Here is a 16,629-nt window from a genome sequence, read left to right as displayed (position 1 = left end):
AAACCAAGTGCCTCAATTTGTTAGACTTCCAGGGTAATCATGATTTTTCCAAGCAGATTTATATCCAATGTGATATTAGATAGCCCATTTCCACTAGCAAGGTCTTTAACGTTTCCACTGGGACATGTTCTTAGAATTTAAGGCCCTTGCCTGCCAGTGCTTGTGAGTGTGATTAAAGTATGGTCAATGTTTGGAGTGCTGGACTGGTTTAAATGGTTTTGTTATCCAACCTATTCAAAACAATGACATACACACATTTATTCTTTACAGTGATAAAACCCAAAGATTTATTCTCACAAGCTAAATGAGGGTTAAACTGGGTTAAGTGCATCTGTATTAGACATTTCCTCCTTTTGTCAATGAAGATTTCTAGTTGGCAGTATTTTCATGAGCTTAATTTAATCATATAAGCACTTCCAGTCACGTTGAAAACTTCAAATCCCAGTGCTGAGTATAATGATTGACAGTACAATTGTGCAGTATCAGACACAGAAGGTGGAGTTGGGCTTGGTGATTTTTATGGCTGGTCAGACTTATCATCCCAAATGAGTACTTTTATAGGAATGCTTATGACTGTGTCTCAATATTACAGCATTCACAATGAACTTTATCATCTACAATATCTCCCAGTGGTTTTTTTCTGGAAAGGTCAACATATAAACATTATACTGTTTAAAAATATAAGACTTTTTGGATAAAGTTATGCATTTGCCTAATACTGCATTCTCTCTCCACCCGCTCACACCAAATTGATGAAAAAATTGATTTTTTTCACAGGTTTAAGAGTTAAATAGATCTAAATTACCAACATGCTTTTTTGTTATCATTATTATTTAATTATCTCAGGTCTTTAGTTGTACTGCACTTGCTAGTACTTAAATTTCAGGGAATGCATTTATTCAGTATATGAACTTTAATTGAATATCATTTTCATGAAATGGTAATTCTACCTTCAAAAGGAGAAAATCCATTGGATACAAGAAATAATTTGAGAAGCCAACTGATTTTATCTTAATTTCAGAACATGGACATGAGTATTCAAATGTTAACTTCTGATTCAAATAATTCTAGTCTCTGCTGAGGCAAAGACAACAGAACTGAGCTTCAGTCTGAAGGAGCTTTCCTGGTCCATACCAAGTACTGAAGCCAATCAGGTAATTAATCCCAGAGAATTTTCCTCTTCTACAGAATTTCTGTTTATCATCCTTCTTTGTATGTGAAGGCTTTCTGGCCAGGCACTGCAGTAGGCAAGCCAATGTCTATAAGAACATTACTTATGTCAGGAAGGATGTCAGGGAAACACTTGAAAGCACTTGCACGTCCCATAAATACAGGATCATATTTATTTCCTTAAAATTGTTACTATTTTTATCCCCAAGCATCTTTCAGTTGCCTGTACTTCTTGAAAATATTTGATCACTTACTACAAATTTTTAAAACTTTATCATTATTTGGTGATGGACTTGTGCGGGGTCCACCTAGGATGGTATTATCTTTCTTCACTCCAGCTGTTGTGATGTTGTGCTTTGTATTTATGGCTAAAAAAGTGTCAAAACACCAATGTTCTGGTTATTACTGAGCAGATCTTTCATAGCATCAAGCCCCTCTCTCTAACTACGCCCACCAAGGCTGGTACACTGGTGGTGGGTAAGAGGTTGGGAGGGGACCTAAATGGGACAGCTGACCCAAACTGACTGATGGGATGTTCCATAGCATATGACATTGTGCTCAACAATAAAAGCTGAGTGGAAGGGGAGGATGCATTTCTGTTTATGGCATTTGTCTTCCCAAGCAAGTGCTAATGCATACTGAGGACTTCTTTACAAGCTAGACATGTGCCTCCTGATTAGAAGTGGTGAATAAATAACTTTTTGGTTTGTTTCTACACACAGTTTTTGCTTTTCTCATTAAATTGTCTTCGTCTCAACCCACAAACTTTTCTGTCTCATTGTCTTTGCTGTCTTGTTGAGGAGGAGGATTGAAAGAGTTTCTGAGTGGGGGTTCTAGCAGACAGGCAAGGTCAATCCATCACACTGTCAACTACAAGGAGCAATTAACACCTGATTAAGTAGGTGATTCATTTAACAACATATTTTTGATGAGTCCAGAACAGTCATAGGCAGGGTTCCCCATGACTTCCTGGTTTAACTTGTTGAGATTGGTTTTCAAGACAAAGTAAAGAAAAAATTATCTCTGGTAGGGTTCTCCCTTTTTTATTTAAGCTCTTGTTTTACACTTTTTGTAAACATTTCCATTTAATTCAAGAAGGTCCTTTCCACTTTGCCAGTACGTTTTGCCTCTTTGTTGAATGCCTGATAAATCAAAACCTTCACTTCCCAAATAAACCCTCCTTGTGTGTTTAGAACACCTAACAGTTTAAACGAGGGTTGTAGCCATTCATATGCTAATAAGTCGTTTGCTGGTAAATACACATTCTGTTCAGAACTCAGAATCTGTGCCAATGAAAAAATATGACAATATCATAATGGTTCCTCTTAGGGTTAAAATAGGAGTAATAGAGGTAAAACAGAGAAATGAGAGAATAAAAAGGGTTTATTCCTTTCCTCCCCCACCCTCCAAAATTCTCAACTTAATATCATGAAGATGAGGGAGGAGAACTTAGAAAACAAAAAGAGAAGGGAGAAATACAGAAGATACTAGCAAGGCAAAGGTCTGAAATGATTCACCAAAGTCCTCAAGAAAGATGCAAGCCTCAGGAGACCAATTAATTTAAATTTAAATTTAAACCCAAATATATAAATACATATACATAAGAAAAATCGGTCTTAAGATCAGAGTTCTCAAACTAGAGGCAAAGAAAATGGAAAATAGGAAGGGGCACATTGCCAGGCAGATTCCTACCAGAAGCAGTGGCAGTTAGAGTCAAAAAGTATCTATCAGTTGTGGAAGTAATTTTGATTAGGGGCACAGATGGACCGCACAAGCAGCAGAAGAAGATAGGGGCTATAGTTCCTGAGAGCCATAGAGCCAAATAATTATTACTGTGTCTTATCCCAAGGCCTCCCATTGAGAAGCAAAGGAAAACTAGTTTGAGAACCACTGACCTATTTGGAAAAAAATTTGGGTTATTGCTGTCTGAAGAATAATCCCTCCAGTACCCCCCACTGCTGCCTACAGGGAACTTGTTCAGTGGTGCAACTGGGTGGCCCAAAGACTAATACATTACTAAAAGCATAGAGAAAAGGACTATATTTTCTTTGAGTTATACCAAAACTATTAAACATAATGTGAATAAGTTATATCACCTATCAGTTGTCATCCTTATCCCAGCATTCTTATACCATCAAACAAAAATTCTCTATTCTTCTCAGAGTTATCAGTTGCGTGTCTTAGAACACACATGTCCAAACCTCATACTTTCCTTCCAAGCTAAGGATTTACTTATTCATCTGTAATGAATGTAGTCTTGTCTTCTTGTCTTCCTTGTCTTCTAATATTCTCTCCTCTTCCCGAGATATTTCTGGGTGTTTCCTTAAGTCTCGTGTCACACTGTAAATAAACTATGGTAGTCACTCTCTAGGGTGCCTCAGAGAACAGATTCTGTAGCCGAATAGATCTTATTCATGGCAAAAGCAGTGCTAAGCTGCTGCTCTGAACACCTTGAGGTCAAAAGTATTTCCAGAGAGGCATATTAATGTGTCTATAACTACCCTGCACAGCAGCAGAGTGTATCATATTCAATGATTCATTCAAGCTTCTTATTCCCCTTCCGTCCTTACCCAGAGCTTAAAAGATAGACAGAGCTTTGACAACTTCCGCTACTGCATGAGTGTTATCCAAAGGGTATGACATAAATCAGGGCAGGGGATGAATAGTTGATTGTCTCCGTTCTAAATATTATCCTTTAAGTAGTACAGAAGAGGACTCCAAGCCCTGGGGGACTCTTCAACCATGACTGTTGCAAAAAGACATAGTTCTTTTGAGGAAACCAGAATGCCTCCATTAACCACCCGATCTCTGAAGACGAATCTTTATCGAATTTCCAAGTTACATAATATCCCTTTCTGCTTCTAAAAAAAGAAATGTGAATTAAGTTTTTGTACTTTTCTTGGTAGTTAGGCCAATATCCCAGGAAACACAAAGGTAGAATGTATGCAACATCTGAACTGTGTTCAGGAAATCATCAGCATTTAAGGCCATACTTTTCCCAAGTCAGTCAGCATCCTTTTACTGCCATTAGTGAGAGGAAAACTGGATGAGGGCTGGTTGTGCAGTGGTATAAAGCACAATGAGTTGAATTGTGTGTTTTGTAGATCCTCCCATAAGTAAAGGAAGAACAAAAGTGGCTTTAAGTTATTTTGATGCTTTTTATACCCTAGACTCTGCCAGAGAGCTGATTAGTCAGCAGTGAGTTAGAACCAAGTAGAAGAAGTTGTATACAAGAGTAAAGTTAGTCCAGGAGTTTCTTGTCTGGAGCTGCTCTCAGTTTTAGTCAAAAGAAAGCTACACAGGTGTGTTAATGTGGTTTGTGTGTGTAGAGAGTGGTTTTAGTTTAAAATATTGCAGTGGATTTAATATATTTTAATCAGATATATATTTCTGAATTTGGTGGATAAAAAACTTTCCATGGAAAGTTAATAAAATGTAACAATGCACTGAGGTTTGCAGAATATGGTGTAAAGAAAACTAATTAAAATTATTCATTATACTATTCATAAAATGTGTCTTATACTCACATTTTAAAAATTCTTAGTCTGACTTCTTCTCCAGTTTTAGTATGCTGTCAGTGAGTGTTGCTTTGCATAAAGAACTGCAGCAGAGACTCAGTGTATCATCTCTGAAGGCAGGGGAAAACCAGAGGAGAAAACAGATGGCTGAGAGAAATAGAGGAGTCTAATTTTCAGTGTGGAACACAAAATTCATTTCGACTATGCAGTTCACTAAAGGTAATCTTGGCTAATATATGAATTATAATATGCAGGAGTTTACTGCTAGGATAGCAGTATTTTAGAGCTCTGTAATTTCCCATAGAGTCGGTCAGTAGATTTTAACACAGCAGACCTCCCGAGTGGCATGTTAAGAAAATGTAATCCTGATATAGTAGATCTGTATCTGCACTGCGAGCCCAACCATGTCCTAAACCTGCTGGGCTCCCTAACACTAGCTGGCAATCCAGACTGCTGATCAGAGATTAAAACACATGAACAAAACGCAAATTAACATAGGATGCTGTGCCTGAGCATCACCATTCCTGGTGAAAGACCGTAACAAGCCTTTGAGATTTTGCCAAAGTATATCATGCAAATGTTTCTACCCCACAAGAAAATTGATTGTCCTGCTCTTGACAAGGAATTAAGAAATTCCTGGATCTCTTCTAGACCTCATTAAATAACAGGGAAGAATACATTCTTCTGATTATTAGATTTGCAGGAATGTATATTGTGCTGGTTGATGATAATGGCAGCTGGTGGTAGTTATAACTTACCCCTGCACACTAATTACTAAACTCCATTATAAACTGAGAAGCTGAATCACTCTTTTTGTTTGTTTGTTTGTTTCCAGAGAGTGTTTGAGTGTGGGAAAGACTTCACTGCAAAGGGAAAAAACACCTCAAAACTGAAACAGTTTGAAGGTGAACTTACAGTAAATATTGGGGCTGAATCATGGTGAAAAAGAATACATTTACGTTGTATATGCACATATATATCTTTCAAGATCTGCCCAAGAGCTGTTGTAGGAGCTTTGGATTTGAAGGGAACACAAAACTTCCTCTTACCAGCCAGCAACAGGGTGTAAGAAGAATGACAAAGTAACTAAAATGTTAGATAATTGCTAGACATATGTGGCAGCAATAGTAAAACAAGCTGATGTCAAGAAAATTCGTCCTAGTGACAGAGGTCTAACTTATTTTTGTGTTTTCCTGCAACCTCCTTTGGCATAAACAGAGCACTCACAGGTCAAACAAAGAGCTTCTGCCTTCCAGGTAGAGGTCTTGAGTTTATGGCCTGCCCAATAACCTAAGTATTGAAAAAGTTAAAAAAAAACCAAAAACAAAACAAAACATGAGGGAGAGCTGAACCCCTCTAGGCATATGAAATCACTTTAGTGGGTAGCCCATGTAACAGGCAAGTTTATAGATCTTAAGGGTGACACATCATTTAAGCCTTCAGATAGATCTGTAATGGTCCTGTAATTCAGCCTAAGCCAGGCTAAATTTAATTTTATATTTTCCCAGTGCCTATAAACATATACATAACTTTGCTTCAAGCCATGAATATTTTGCCCCCTTCAAATTCAGAAGCACTCACACATGGCTTGTCTAATACCTGGGAGATTATAACAAAGAGATAGTTGATGACTGATCTTCTGCAAAATATTCCCGACAGATGGAACTGATTATATTGCAATCATCTGTTCCCCTTCAAATTCCTCCTTCACACACTTCTGCTATGAATTGTTGGGAAATTCCCAGCCAGCAATGAACATTAGTGATTATGTGAATAGGTATACGTACATCACAATTTATAAATTTTAGTCTGTTTATTTGAATGTATATATAACCAATATTTAGACCACATGTGTGATTATGTCCTCTAATTTCAGGTATTTGAAGGTTAGAAATCTTAGATCCTTCTAGCCCAAGGAGAATAAAATGGAATTCCCAGGGATTGATTCACCTTGGCATAAGAGAGGAATATGAGATGGGTAAGACCAAGAATCCTCTGGAAGTACCTTTTCCTCTTTTGTCTATGAAGGCAGACTAAAGTCTACAGCACTGAAGGCAAAGTTGTGTGGGATGAATCAGATTTCACCTGACCATGTCAAGATAGCATTTCAGGTACCACCAGCTTTATCCTCACTATCTATTGATAAGGAAAGAGAATGTGTGTCGTTAAGCTGAAGTATGTGCAGGTTTTGCCTGGGGTAGAGTTAATTTTCCTCCCAGTTGCTGGTATGGGGCTGTGTTTCAGATTTGTGCTGAACACAGGGTTGATAAAATAGAGATGTTTTTGTTAATGATGAGCAGGGCTTATACAGATCCAAGGCCTTTTCTGCTTTTCATACTTCCACAGTGGTGAGGAGCTGGGGGTGCATGGGAGGTTGGGAGAAGACACAGCCAGGACAGGTGACCCAAACTGACTAAAGGGATATTCCAGACCATGTGAGATCATGCTCAGTGTTGAAGCTGGAGTGTAGAATGAAGAAGAGGGGGTATGTTTGGAGTGATGACATTTGTCTTCCTAATTAACCCTTACATGTGACAGGGTCCTGTTCTCCTGGACATGGCTGAACACCTGCCTGCCCATGGGAAGCAGTGAATTAATTCCATATTTTGCTTTACCAAAGAACATCTTTATTTCAACCCATGAGCTTTTCAGCTTTTTACTCTTCCTATTGTCTCCCAGATCCTACTGGTGGGGGAGTGAATGAGCAGCTGCATGGGACTTTGCTGGCTGGGGTTAAACCCGGACAAGTAAAAGGAAACTGATGTAAAAAAATCATGTGGTTTCCAAGGATAATATAAAAAAAATCTCTGAATTAGGAACTTCATGTCCAATTTCTTAAGACCTTCAGCAACATATTAGGGGTTGCCCTATCATTCTTAATGTCACCATGTATTATATAAGTATGTTATATATTATATATTAAAATGATGTATTACTCATTTTTTAGACTCAGCTTTTTAAACTCAAAAGAAAACTGACAATATATATATATATCTACATATTATGTTGACACCAAATCTGACATAGTACAGCACTAAGTCAAATCAAGGGTATTATAAAAACCCCAAAATTATGATAAAAGTCAATTCCAGATTCCAACAAATAAAAGACAAATAGCAGTGTAACTGTAGATTCCCAAAATAAATAATTGAAACACCATTTTGACTGGTGTACCTCTGTGTTTCAGATTAATCCAAGTGACACATTTCTTATTCCTATTACATCTTTCTGTAACATATTTATTCTAATTTAATTAATTCAAAAGAAGGCATTAATCACTGAAAAAAGAGGCTGGCTAAATTAAAGGAAGAAATTAAAAGTATACATGAAAAGTGGAAGAGAGGATTTTTCTAGCACAGAAGGTATTAAATGAAACATTTGAAACTTTTACATGTAAAAACTTCACTTGATGATTTAGTCCAGAATTAACTGGCATAACTCCACTGAAATCAAGGTAACTATGCCAATTTGCATCAGCTGAGGACCTGATTCAGTATCATTCTGTGAAGTAATATTCTTTCTGTCTTCCAGAAAACATTACTATGAAAGTGTGATATTTTGCAGGTGGATCAGTCTTTAAGTGTACAATATAGTTACATGATACGAATCTGAAGTATCTTCACTATATTTGCATATCTTGGTGTTGGTCCATCTGGAGTTTTATTTCACCTAACACAGCAAAGCTGAGCAGTTGAATAATTTTTTCTTTATTTTTAGGTTTTCCCAATGTCTTTTGCTAGCACTCTTTTAATTTTTGCACATACTTGAGTTATAATTTAATTTACTTTTCAAATTGTCCGAATCCATTTCCATCTGTCTAACCACATAGAAGTGTTTCCAGTTGCTCTTTATAATCGTCTGCTGCTACTTTCACCTTTCCTCACAAAACCGTCTGCTTCTCTACTGCTGTCTATCCTATACCTAATATTTGCTGCTGCCAAGAGGAGAACCTTCCATCAATCTACCAAACAAATACCTCTCCATAAGTATGTGTCTGGTTATCCATTGCTGTTCTGGGAAGTATTTTAACCAAAGATAGGTCAGCACTATAATCATATGAGATCTTTGTTTATACTTTGGAATACGTGTTCTTTCTTGTTTCGACTCCCAGGCAAACAGATTGTATCTGCACTGAGTGAAAGTTTAATGACTGATAAACCTTGGCAATAACACTTTTACCCTGAGTCATATGTTAAAAACCCCAGCTATTGACATTTTATTTTGAAGAGCTGCGGCACCCAGAAGTTTTACTGCCAATGACTAAGCTGCTGAATATTCCATTTGGAACAAGAAAATAAAGCCTGTATTTTGGACAAGAAAAAAGTTGAGAGGATACATGTGTCCACACAAAAACACACGTGTGCAGTGTCAAAGTCTCTGTTTACCTTCACGTCTCTGCAGGGAGTAGTCTTTAAACACATCCCAAGGCCATTCAGTAAATACAGTTAATTATAACCTTCTTTTGGAGCCAAGGTTTCAAACTATGTTAATTTGTCGTAATATTTATCACACTGAGTTCTCTCAGAGATGCCAGAAGGATATGCTTTAACACACATGGAACTGCTCAGACAAAATATCTTGTCCAAAAGGTAAGAATTTAACTGTCTTTTTAGGCTGGTGAGCTAGACTGGAAATATACTTCTGAAACAGCACAATAAAGAGCAAAGAACACACATGATACAAGGCTGATTAATTAACATCTGCTCTTGGATTGCACAGTTTGTGCTTTCACTTAAGTAACCTAAAGTACCACATAAAATCTGAATTTTTACGACATATTTCAATGTACTGTGTCTGCAATATGTCACATGTACAGATGCTAAACCACTCTGGGATTTATTTGACAGAGAAGCCTTGGAGCTGGATTCAAATGCTGAAATGGAAGCACAGTTGCAATTGGAAAATTGTGAAAATATGGCTGCATAGTGAGAAAAGGCCCCATCAAGCCAGTGGCAGGATATGAAGGCCACCGCAAAGTCACTTGAAAGGTGATGGAGAAAACAGATATTCTTGACAAACTGTAGAATCATAGAATATTTTGAGTTAGAAGGGACCCACAAGGACCATCAAGTCCAGCTCCCAATCCTGCACAGCAATCACACCACGTGCCCGAGAGTGTTGCCCAAAGGCTCCTTGAGCTCCTTTGGGCTTGTTGCTGTAGACACTGCCCTGGGGACCCAATCACACACTGGGTAAAGAACCTTTTCCTAATATCCCAGTTAAACTTTCCCTGACACAGCTTCAGACCATTCCCTTGGGTCCTGTCACTGGTCACCACAGAGAAGAGATCAGTGCCTGCCCCTCTGCTTCCCCTCATGAGGAATCTACAGGCGACCATGAGGTCTCTCCTCAGTCTCCACTTCTCTAGGCTGAACAAGCCAGTGACCTCAGCTGCTCTTTGTATGACTTCCCCTCCAGACCCTTTACCACCTTCATATCCCTTCTTTGGAAGTTCTGTAATAGTCAGGTCTGCTACAGACATCTACATAAGAGACATCTAACAACATCAGATGAGATGCGCAACATGTCATTTCATTTGTTGCAACAAGACCTGTCCCAACTACAGCACTAGTTGTGTATTTGTGGCTGCAACACTTTTTAATTAATTGCCTCAAGAAGAAAAATATCTCCTACTATCTACTGACAGAGGTTTTCTTGAACTCAAATAAATTTATTAGAAAAACCCATTATGAAAACCTGACTTCAAAGCAGATGATGAATTTTTTACTCTACATAATGAAAGCAAGATTTCATTCCCAGGTTCTAGCTCTGAAAATGTGGTACAAATGATGAAGTCTGAAAGGTTGGACTTTGTGTCTACCTTTCATTCATGGTAAGTCATTTGATATTTATGTGTCTGCTTTGCCATTTCAAAGGCAGAAATTATTTTTTCTGTAGACAACATATGTTCAACTCCTGAAGTGATGACATGTTGGGATTAAACCTGTGTTTTAATTAAACCAGGAGAGGTTGGAGATTTTTCTCCTGATGAAAGCAAACATAAATTTACCTTTATTCACAAAAAGTGTTTTACACAGGAATCATTTAATTCATTTCTAAAAATGTAGTTGACAGTAGTTAGGAATTGAGAAATTGATTATAAAATTTGAAGTACATGGATATTTATTAGATGGACCCCAAAAATCATGGGAGGATTCTGATTTAAATCGGCCTTAGTGTCTATCTTATAATACCTTTAGTATCTATTACTGAAGTTGAAGCTTTTGTACCTTATTCTTGTAAGAGCATACTGATATATTTAATGACCCCTGTGCTCTAAGCATAACATCATCTCTGGCAGAACAAATTCCTGTGCATCCAGCTCTGTTTTTGATTTGGTTCAGACTGAAAAATGTAGTGGTTTTTTGACCTTTTTTACTAGCAAGTGAAAAAAAAAATCACTTTGAGAGAGCTCTTCTGAGGTCTAGAATTGCATTGCATATCCAATACATATACAATGACCTTCTGTGAGAGAACAATATGTTCTTAAGCATTGTACAAGACTGAGCACACAATCAACAGCCAGATGAGAATCAAATAGAGCAGAAACATCCTGAGCTAGCTGCTGTAGTTGTGCAGACAATGACACAACATATCTAGGGCAGGTTGTAGTACAAAGAACAGAGCAGAAGTCATTTGAAAATCACCTGGGCTTTCCACTGCTTTGAGAGCCTGGTACAGAGGGGAAGATCTAGATTACATATTAGGAAAAAAAATCTTCACTGCAAGGGTGGCCAGGCATTAGAATAAGGTGTCCAGGGAAGTGGTGGAACTACCATCCCTGAAAGTGTTCAAAAAAGCATGTGGATGTGGCATTTGCAGGTGCAGTTTAGTGGAGAACGTGGTGGTGCTGGGTTAATTATTGTACTTGGTCTTAGAGGTCTTTTCCAGCCTTAATGATTCAATGATTATGATTCTAGGTGCATCAGTTCTTCTCTCCATAGTAATGTCACTGTTCAAACAGTTGGAGAGATATAAGTGGCCTGGGGTGAGCAAGCAACTTATTTATCTAAATGTAACATGGGTTCTGGAGGCACCTTTCTTCTGAAAAAGGTGATAAGAGGATCATGGAACAGACAGTGAACAACAAGACTAAGATGAATAATGGCCAAGCACAAGGTGAAAACCTTTATGATAAATAAAGACGGGTTTTGTCACCCAAGGATCTTCAGAACAGGACTGTGCTAGAGTCCTCTTTCTGTTATCAACTAGAGTCTCATAAAAAACTTTTGTAACCCTTGGTCAGAAAAATCATTTGTGTAAGAGCTGTTTTTCCTTTGACAGTCTCCCAGATCACAGCCCAATGTAGTTCTACTAGTTTGATGAGAGCAGAGAGAGTAAAATTTAAAAAGAGTAAAAATGAAGGTGTAAAAAACATTCAGATGGAATGACTTTTCATTCTTTAAGAATGAAAGATATGAAATTTTGAAAGAAGTTTTGAAGTTTTGAAAGAAATTAAATCAGAAAATATTAGTGTACTTCTTGTTAAACAAAACTCAGAAAGCATTGGAACAATTTTCTTTAGCCTGACAAAAGTATTGGAAAAAGAGGGATCAAACTCTGTTTACCACAAACCACTGTCTACAGCAAAAAGAATGCAATAATACACCTCTTTACAAAAATGCAACTGGAACACATAGAAAGAGAAAACTGAATAGAGCCAGAAAATGAAATGAAACATTTTTATACATTGTTTTGAAAGACTATCTTGATTTTCATTTTCTAAATACTTTTTTTTTTTTTTCATTTACTGCTCCTGCAATGCATATTTTTCTCTTTTTAAACAGAAGCTTTTGACCACTTAGGGAAAACTGATTACATTGTCCTGCTGATGCTAAAGATTCTTATAAGCAGACTGACCTGAAAACAAAGCTTCTGTTTTTTCCTAGATTTTAGACTGTAAAATGTGTTTCTGTTCTGATGGAGAAGGAAATCAAATCAAACCTGGCAAAACTTTTTCAGAGGTGGAGGAAAGGAAACAAGGGGAGTGGGAGGTAGAGGAAAAAGAGAGGCCCAGAGAAAAGCTGCCAACAATGTGGAGGATAAGGTTCTCATCTGGCATGAAAAGAGTCAAGCCTTGTGTTCCTCTTCTCAATCAGGCAGATTGCCCTGAGTGCTGGGCTTTTGGAGTTTGGCATTCCTACCTTAAAATTAAATCCTGAACCCAAGAAGTTGGTTCAACAAAAGTTTTATCACTGCAGAGTAAGAGGTAGACCAAATTATATATTGCCAGAACTTATGTTTTGAGGATAATAATCTTTAGTTGTTAGTATGTTGAAAATCAAGGTATTAGTGTTTAAAGCCTAAGGTTAAACAACAACACATCTGTTTCATGGCAGAACAGGTAGAGGATAGGAAAGAAAGAGGTATTTAAACATTAGGAATAAAATTGGAGACTTCATCAATGGAAACGTTTACTTAATATCAGCTCTGTAAATTCTGTTTATGGCTTCCTGGACAAACATGCATCTTTTGTGTGAAATGTGTATTTTGTAGTCTGAAGTGCTTATTTCTCTCCACTGAGTCTAAATGACTCGTTTAGGTAAAGACATGTACCTGTCAGGCATTGAAACCTGGTGCAACCCATATTTAATTATCCTCTAGTTACTTCATAGTCAGTGAATGTTCTTCTCAAAGCCAGTTTAAAAGGAAAATCTAATTTAGGGATTCAGAATGACCCTTTGGAGGAAGATAATCTTTTCTGTGGGTAATACAGATAATGTAGGAAGACTTCTGTTAAGTTAAATTTAGACTTCCAGTAGCTTAAATTTTGATACTTAAAAAACCAACCAAATAAACAAATAAAGAATATCAAAGCCAAAAGCCTACCCTTCATCAAAACAGTACATTTAAACACCTTTTGATTATACCAATTATACTTGCTAAAACATGTTACCATTGGAAATATTTTTAGCTAAATGATTGAGAATTATGCTAAAAGCAGAAAGGGAATACTCTTGTCACAAATGTTGTAAGTGATGTTTCAGCACCTTGTGCTCCACCCAAAATAGCCCTCCATGAAAGTAACTTAGCAGTCCATCTCCTCCAACAGGTATGTAAGTACTACATTAATTTTACAAGCAGTTATTCCAAGGGAGAGAGAAACAGACCAAATAGTTTATTTCTGTGCTAGTCGATCCTGATACCCAGTATTCTGTTGTTACCACACAACTATCCTTTCCTTCTGTATTACTTTACATCATGCATAGCTGGGCTCCCAGCTGGAGCTGAAGCTGCAATGAAATCCATGTTTGATATAGTCAGAATGGAAAGCAATCCCTGTCACTAAAAGCTACACAAAGATTTCTCTGAGACCTCCTTCAGTTCCGTGTACCTCTCTGTTTTAATTTTTCCATCTGGAATAGCTTGTTTCTTCTCAGTCCAAGTAATAGTCCTAAATGATTTTTTCCCTAGAAAATCCAATCTTCAAAATTAAAGTATGGATGGAAAATGGTGTATTTCGCATTATTAGAAAAGCTTACCACTGATTCTCAAATGCATCATGGCTGCAGGATTTTACTTGAAATGCAATAGGAAGGTCAGAGACTTGCTGGAAAACAAGAGCAAACTGAATTATATGTCAAAGCTTTAAGGACATATATAATACCTTTTGTATGAGAATAGTAGATTTTCTAGAGTAGTTTTTAGCTCACAGAATCACAGAATCATAGAATCAATCACAGAAGGATTTGGCTTGGAAGGAACCTTAAAGATCTTCTAGTCCAAACACCTGCTGTGGGCAGGATGTGTTTTCACTATATCAGGCTGATAAAAGCCCTGCCCAGCCTGGCCTTGAACTCTTCTGGGCGTGGATCATCCACAAGTCCTTTGGGCAACTTGTGTCATGGTCGCATCACACTCATTATAAAAAAACTTCTTCCCTCTGTCCAACCTAACTCTGACCTTTTTCAGTTTTAAACTCTTGCCCATTGTTCTGTCACGACAAGCACTGGTGAAAATTCTCTGTCTTTCCTATGAATGCTGTTTGTAAATTGAAAGGCTGAATTGAAGCTGTCTCTGGAGCCTTCACTGTTCCAGGCTGAGTAACCCCAGCTCTCTCAACCTGCCTTTATGGAAAAGGTGCTCCAGCTCCCTGACCATTTCCATGATCCTCCTCTGGACTTGTTCCAGCAGGTCAATGTCTTTCTTGTGTTGGGGGCCCCACAGCTGGATGCAGCAAGCCAGGTACGGTCTCACCAGAGCAGCGCAGAGGGACAGAATCAAATCACATCCCTCAACCTACTGGCCCAGTTCTTTTGATGCAGCCCAGGATACAATTGGCTTTCTGAGCTCCAAAAGTGCGTTGCTGGATCATGTCCAATTTTTTCATCCACCAGCACCCCCGAGTCCTTCTCAGCAGGGTTGTTCTCAATCTGCTCATCCCCCAACCTGTATTGATATTGAGGATTGCCCTGACCCAGGTGCTGCACCTTGCACTTGGCCTTGTTGAAATTCACAGATTTCACATCAGCTTCTCAAGCCTCTCAGGGTCAAATGGCAGCAATCAGCCATACTGGGGGATGTCAGGCTTTGCAGAGCAGTTCTTCATAACAATGCAAAAGGAAAGTAAACATACTTCCTTGTAGAAAATTTACATTACCTTCAAGAAGAAAAGGCCTCCCCATTCTTCCCTGTGAATGAGAATTCTAGTGGAAATGGAGCAAGTAGAGCTCCATGAGGATGGAGCAACATTAGGGGCAAAATTTAAGGGCAACCTGCTACCCTACCACGGTGCCAGGAGCCAGCAAACATTGGAAGTGGTAAAACTCTGTTTTCCCCAGTGTCTATCTCCCTTCAAGTAGGACTGACTAATATAAAATACCAGGTCCTTTGGCTGTGGAAGGCAGTATCTGGCACAGCAAGAAGACACTTCCAGCTATTTTGCCACCATATCAGTGTTGAATCATAGAGTCAATTCTGTCATTTCATTGCTGTCCTTTCTCCAGACTACTGTCCAATATATGCTCAGGAAATAGAGCTACAAAGTGGAACTGCTTCTTTCTTCTGCCACTGCACAGTTCAATAAAACCAGCGTGAGTCTGTCCCAGTGACACACTCAGCAGGGAAGCAGATGCTGAAACCCAGAGTGATCTGGGACTTTGCTAGATGGGCCTGTACTCTTTGTTCCACAATGCTCACGTGCCATTTGCTTTGCTGAGCAGGGGCAGCCAAACTTAGCACTGTCCTGAAGTGCGTTGCCCCCAGTCATGTTCTCTAGTCTTAGTACTGTTACATTCTTTGCAGAGAGATCATAATTATGTAGTGATTTAAGCCATCAAACACAAGAGACTAATTGCTCTATGAATTAGGGCACTGGAGTGCAGTTTGAGAGAGCTGGATATTTTTTGAGCCCTTGGTTTTTGATCCCTATATCATAGAAAGCAAATGGCTTAATCTCTTCTGCCTCTGACAAATGTGGATAATACTTTTCTGCCTCAAATTGGGATCTAAGGAGGAGTTTTGTTTTATTGAAGATGTGCTTAAATACTGTTGCAATAAGAATCAGAGAGACAACAACAAACAAGATTCCTCATGTAGACTTAATCTAGAATGCAGTAATGGAGATATAATGCTATACTGAAGGGTAACAAAGGAAAAAAAGATGCAATGGTCTCACTCATGAAATACTGCTCATCATGTGCTCTGATGGATATAGTTGTACTGCAGGAATAAATAGAACACAATAAAATAGAACTGCAACACATTTGTGCAAGAGGGCATGTAAGGATCTGACTTTTTAAATATGTGTTTTCTGTTTATTTTATCCTCCTCAGCAACATTTGTTCATGTTCCTGTTTCTTTCCAAGTTGTAGAAGACATTTGACTGTAGGTGCTGAGTTTTTCAGCTATCAGCAAAACCCAACACTGAATGAATATTTATCTAATAGAAAATGAAGTGCAGTAGAGAACAAACTCTGGATAGACAGGAAAAAGTGTAATG

The sequence above is a fragment of the Myiozetetes cayanensis genome, unplaced genomic scaffold, assembly GCF_022539395.1.
Source record: "Myiozetetes cayanensis isolate MyiCay16 unplaced genomic scaffold, myiCay2020 scf3, whole genome shotgun sequence".
Taxonomy (NCBI): Eukaryota; Metazoa; Chordata; class Aves; order Passeriformes; family Tyrannidae; genus Myiozetetes; species Myiozetetes cayanensis.
The sequence above is the reverse complement of the archived record's forward strand: the minus strand, read 5'-3'. Positions refer to the sequence as shown.